This window comes from Ranitomeya variabilis, chromosome 6 (assembly GCF_051348905.1).
Source record: "Ranitomeya variabilis isolate aRanVar5 chromosome 6, aRanVar5.hap1, whole genome shotgun sequence".
Lineage (NCBI taxonomy): Eukaryota > Metazoa > Chordata > Amphibia > Anura > Dendrobatidae > Ranitomeya > Ranitomeya variabilis.
Genome location: NC_135237.1, coordinates 95,933,299 through 95,939,632, shown reverse-complemented (window position 1 = coordinate 95,939,632; position 6,334 = coordinate 95,933,299).

Sequence of the window (6,334 nt, the reverse complement as noted above, 5' to 3'; positions counted from 1 at the left end):
TAATATATGAGTTTCACTTTTTGTATTGATGAACTGAAATAAATTAACTTTTTGATGATATTCTAATTTTGTGAGAAGCACATGTAGAACAGAGGGGATGTACCAGTCTGTCATTGTAAATTTGTTTACTGGAAACGATATCTATAACTCTGTATGTAACCCCTTTCTCATGTACAGCACCATGGAATTAATGGTGCTATATACATTAATAATAATAATTAGGATAATGGGCAGACTTGTGTAGTTTCATATTGTAACTAGTTCTGAGAAGGTACCATTAATAAGGGGCATAACTAGGGTGAGGCAGGTGGGGCCTGTTTCGAGGCACAGTTAGCAGGGAAAGAAGAGGGAGAGCTAAGGAGACAATTTTTCAGCAACAAAATGTTGCTATTACAGTCACCAGACATAGAGAGTGCCTCTGTCACCAGTAATCATCTGCTTTCATCATCTGCTGGAGGTACTCTGTGTGTTGTTTGATGCAGCAATAATCAGCTGAGTTGCAAAGGATGGTGGTTATCCTTCCCTGCTCCTCTTGGTCCTGTATGCAATGGAGCCACTCCTGTGAGGATTGATATTACAAGGAAGGGAGGAGACTCCACGTTACAGTGTAGAGTTCATGCCAGGAAGCAAGCGGCAGCGTAACGAAGACAAGCGATGTACTGCAGAATGGGACTATATATAGATGAGAGGAGTGATATACTGCAGGATGGGACTGTACATACCATCATGGCTAAAAGGGTTGATACCCTTGAAATTTCTCCAGAAAATGAAGTATTTCTCCCAGAACATTATTATTATTATTATTATTAGCTATTTATATAGCACCATTGATTCCATGGTACTGTACATGAGAAGGGTTTACATACATATTACAGATTTCATTTACAGTGAACAAACTAACAATGACAGACTGATACAGAGAGGAGAGGACCCTGCCCTTGCAGGCTTACATTCTAAAGGATGGTGGGGAAGGAGACAGTAGGTTGGGGGGTTGCAGCAGCTGCGGTGTTGATAAGGTGGTAGCTTCGGTAGTGGTGATGAGGCAGCAGGGTCATTGCAGGCTGTAGGCTTTCTTGAAGAGGTTTTCAGGTTCTGTCTGAAGTATCTAAATGTTGTTGATAGCTGAACGTGTTGGGGCACAGAATTCCAAAGGATGGGAGATATTCGGGAGAAGTCTTGGAGGTGATTAGGTGAGGAGCGAATAAGTGTGGAGGAGAGAAGGAGGTCTTGGAAGGACCAGAGATTACATGAGGGAAGATATTGGGAGATGACTATTGCATTATTGCAATTACACATGTTGGCACCCTCAAATTAATATTTGGTTCCACACTCTTTGGAATAAATAACTGCCATCAATCGCTTCCTATAACTATCAACAAGCATCTTGCACCTTTCAACTAGAATTTTGGACCACTCTTCTTTTGAAAACTGCTCCAGGTCTCTCATATTTGAAGGGTGCCTTCTCCCATCAGCAATTTTAAGATCTCTCCACAGGTGCTCAATTTGATTTAGATGAAGACTCATTGCTGGATACTTCATAACTACCCAGTGCTTTGTTTCCATCCATTACTGGGGGATTCTTGAAGTATGTTTGTTCTGCTGGAAGATACATGACCTAGGATGCAAACCCAGCTTTCTGATACTGGGCACTACATTTAGACCCCAAATCCTTTTGTAATCTTCAGATTTCATGATGCCTTGCACACAGTCAGGGCACCCAGTGCCAAAGGCAGCGAAACAACCCTAAAGCATCTTTGAACCTCCACCACATTTGACTGTAGGTACTGTGTCCTTTTCTTTGTAGGGCTCATTCTTTTTTCTGTAAACATTAGAATGATGTGTGTTACAAAAAAGCTCTATCTTGGACTCATCTGTAGTGTTGAGCATTCCAATACTGCAAATATCGGGTATCGGCCGATATTTGCTGTATCGGAATTCTGATACCGAGCTCCGATATTTTTGCGATATCGGAAATCGGAATCGGAAATGTGCGGTGCGTATGGTTCCCAGGGTCTGGAGGAGAGGAGACTTTCCTTCAGGCCCTGGGATCCATATTCATGTAAAAAATAAATAATAAAAATAAAAAATATTGATATACTCACCCCTCCGGCGGACCCTGGCTCTTAGCGGTGCCTCCGTTCCTAAGAATGCAGGAAGTGAAGGACCTTCGATGACGTCGCGGCTTGTGATTGGTCGCATGAGCGGTCACATGAGCGGTCACGTGACCAATCACAAGCCGCGACGTCATCGAAGGTCCTTCACTCTGCATTCTTAGGAACTAAGGCAGACGCTTGGACCGGTGAGAACCGGGGCCGCCGGAGGGGTGAGTATATCAATATTTTTTTTTTTATTCTTTATTTTATACATGAATATGGATCCCAGGGCCTGAAGGAGAGTTTCCTCTCCTTCAGACCCTGGGAACCATTCCGATATTTTGTGTCCCATTGATATGCATTGGTATTGGGTATCGGTATCGGCGATATCCGATATTTTTGGGATATCGGCCGATCCAATCAGATACTGATACCTTTGCATATCGGAAGGTATCGCTCAACACTACTCATCTGTCCTCAAAACTTTTTCCCAGAAGGATTTTGGCTTACATAACATTTTGTCAAACTGCAGTCTAGCTTTTTTATGTCTCTGTGTCCATCAGTGGGGTCCTCCTGAGTCTCCTGCCATAGCATTTCATTCACGTCAACAGATAGTTTGAGTTAACAATGATGTACCCTGAGACTGCAGCACAGCTTGAATTTCTTGATTGGGGCTGCTTATCCACCATCCAGACTATCCTGTGCTGCAACCTTTCATCAATATTTCTGCACCGTCCACATCCAGGGACATTAGCTACAGTGCCATGGGTTGTAAACTTCTTGATTATGTTGTGTACCGTGGAAAAAGGAACATCAAGATCTCTGGAGATGGGTTGTTGATGGGATTGTATTGGGAAAATCAACTTCTGGTCCACACAAAAGTCACTGGGTGATTCAGCTATTCTGAATTGTGGTTACAAGATACCTAAGAGGACTGATATCAAAATAAGACGGTGATTGATATATATAGAAACAAACACACACTGTAGAACAAGTCTATTGCTAAAGCACTAAGGAATAAAATTTGGTTGATTAAGCAGGAGTAGTCCACTACTTAAGGGGGTCTTCTAGTCCAGACACCAGATTTTTAGGCTACGTTCACACGATCCTTTTTTCACAGCGGATTTTTCAGGTCCTTTTTCGGGAAAATCCGCAGTGAAAAACGGCGGTGCTTCTCTCTGCGGTTTTGTGTCCTTTTTCTACTGCGGATTCCACTGCGGGTTTCCAACTGCAGTTTCCTATTGGTGCTGTTGGAAACCCGCAGCGGAATCCGCAGAAAGAATTGACATGGTACTTCTTTTTTCTGCAGGCAAATCCGCGCGGATTTGCCTGCGAAAAAAAGGATCGTCGGCACAGCGGTTGTTGTTTTCCATGGGGTAACATTGTACTGTACCCTGCATGGAAAACTGCTGCGGATCCGCAGCTGCAATTCCGCTGCGGATCCGCAGCAAAAACCGTATCGTGTGAACATAGCCTTATGCTATTTTTGAGGGTTTTTTTACAATATGTTTACAAATGTTTTGAAGTATGCTTATAACTTTTTATATCAGGAGTATAAATAAGTACTGTAAATATGCAGTGAAGTAGGTAAGGAAAACAAAATGTTGGTGAATGGTGACCATGATCCTAGCTGTTGTACTTGTCTGAAACAAACAAAAAAAACTAATAGATTCTTAATTACAATGATTGTCGCTACCACTAGTAGCAGGGTCTTTTAAAAAGTGAAAATTAAAACAATGCTGAAAACTAAGTATCGATTTTTGGCACTTTGTCACAATTTGAGTAGATTGCGAGCCCTCGCGGGCAGGGTCCTCTCTCCTACTGTACCAGTCGTGACTTGTATTGTTTAAGATTATTGTACTTGTTTTTACTATGTATATCTCTCCTCACATGTAAAGCGTCATGGAATAAATAGTGCTATAATAATAAATAATAATAATAATAATTGGAGGGCTGTCAAAATTAAAAAAAAAAAAATTTCAACTTGATTCTGGTACAGAAGATAGGCACTTATATACTGAAAATGTGTGCACAAGCCCAACTCAATTGGCCAATTGGTTCTTGAGAAATCATGGCCCCCGATTTGACAGAAGTGGTTTCGAGAAAAACACATTAAAGATTTTCGTACTTATTACAAAGAGATACTTTTACTGACGAACAATTAGCTATTCGAGGGCCATTGAGATCCTTCCTAGTGCTCATAAAATTACTGAAGAGCTGCTCTTTTCTGAGATGAGATCTGTCTTCTCTAAACGAGTCAGATCAACACGGCTAAGAGCGACTTAAACGAGCCTGGTCCCGAGTGTGCACATACATCTCCGCTTGTTGTTCAATAGTCATTCCCATCATGTTGATTGCTTTAAGATTTGGCATAAATCCCTCGTTAAAGATAATTATTGCCAAAAATGTTGCTATGGTCACAATCTTTGCACCTGAGTAAAGATGTTTTGGAGCAGAAGTCTAAATGAGTGAGTTGAGAGATTGGTTGTTATTTGCGTTTCTGCTCCATCACAGTGCTCCAGCACATAATCATCCTCTTTGATCTCTGATCAGTATGAGGTAATAATTAATAAAGGTCATAATACTAAGGACTGTTTTTCAAAATGCTACCCAAAAAATAACCATCTATTGGGCTAGTTAATCCAAAAGCTAAGAAATCATGCACATGTAAGGAGGTAGACCAGGCTACAAGTAACTGTATTGAGCCGGGTCCGGCTGCTGAGGCTGCGTCCTTTGTTTCCCAGGGGAAGGCAAAAAGGACTGGACCAGGGCTCTGACATGGAAGATTGGGTGCGGTTATAAGTGAAAGCATGCACAGAGTCGGGCAGTTTCCTGCCGGCGGTGACAGAGGCAAAGTGCGTGCGCAGCGGGCTCCAACGGGTGTGCAGCCAGGCCGCAACGACACGCGGCCGATCCAATGCCAGGAAGCTGACAGAACCCATCGCAGAAATAAGGAAAGAGCTGGGAGCCCTGTTCAACTAAGTGTCGCATGCCAACCTAAGAACCAGGGCAGAGTTCAGGACTGTTCGCTGCTGCCCTCATCATCGGACCGTGATCTGCAGTACCCCACCGGTGAAGCAGCACGCCAGTGGTTATCGGCGCTTCAGTCTTGGCGGGAACAGGCAGTGCGCAGCATAGAGAGAAAAGTGCAGCTCGCCCAGTAGCTGACAGAGATCAAGGTGCCGTGTGCTTTGTTACCGTGAGTACAGCGCACGTGCCACAAAGAGAGAGCCGAGTACAGGATAGACTTTTGTAACCCACCTTACCAGCATATACTTTCCTGCCCATGGGAGACCCTGATTGTACTGTGACCTTGTTTGCTCCGGCCGCATATGTTCATGGACTAGGGGCTCAGCGGAAGTTACCAGACACTGGCCGCTGCCGCCAGAATACGGGGCATTGTTGCCCACAGGACCCCATTGGAAAAGACACCGCTCCAGCCTATGTCGACGCTATTCACTTCATGGACTTAGGAACCACTGACTTTCATCAGAACTGCCGTTATCTGAACCGTTGTTCTTCAACTCACAGTATCCTTTGCCATTTGAACAGTTTAATACCCTGTTTAGCCCTTTACCCCCCTACATGGAGTATTCCCATGTTTAGTAAACTTGTTAACCCTTGCTCTACCTCCTGTCCATCACTGCATCTCACAACCTGCTCACACACACACACAGCCGACGGAATAATCCATTGTGCTCTGCGCAGTGCGAGCACCGAGCGCGCGCCGGAGATCGCTCCCCATAAGGTGCTATGACATTTTTAATATTACGAATCAAGCTAAATCATTTTGCAGATATAGTCTCCACACTAAATACATGAAAAATATGAAAAAAATGTGTTTTTTTCCTGATTCACTGGACTAGAAGACCCCTTTAATGCTGTCACTAAGGAAAAACTCTTCAAAGAAAGCCACCTGCTAGAAGCCTAATTCTCATATTTGGGGTGGATGGGGTGGGGGATGTAGCACTAATGCCTGTTCTATTTGTTTACTGAGAATTCCACTGGCTGAACAAGATCACATGCAGCCATGGGCTCCTGCACAGCTGATCATCAGAGTGGGATACTTAATATAAAAATAAGAACACTTTTTAGGTTTTGGGGATTTTGGTTAACAAAACGCCTGCGTATAACTTCAAAACTTGTGAAATCCTTAATCATTTCATGGGGAGCAGCATAGGGAACTTACTAAATATCTGACGGTAAGTTTCACTCCAGTGTCTTTCTGCTCCACCAGGTAG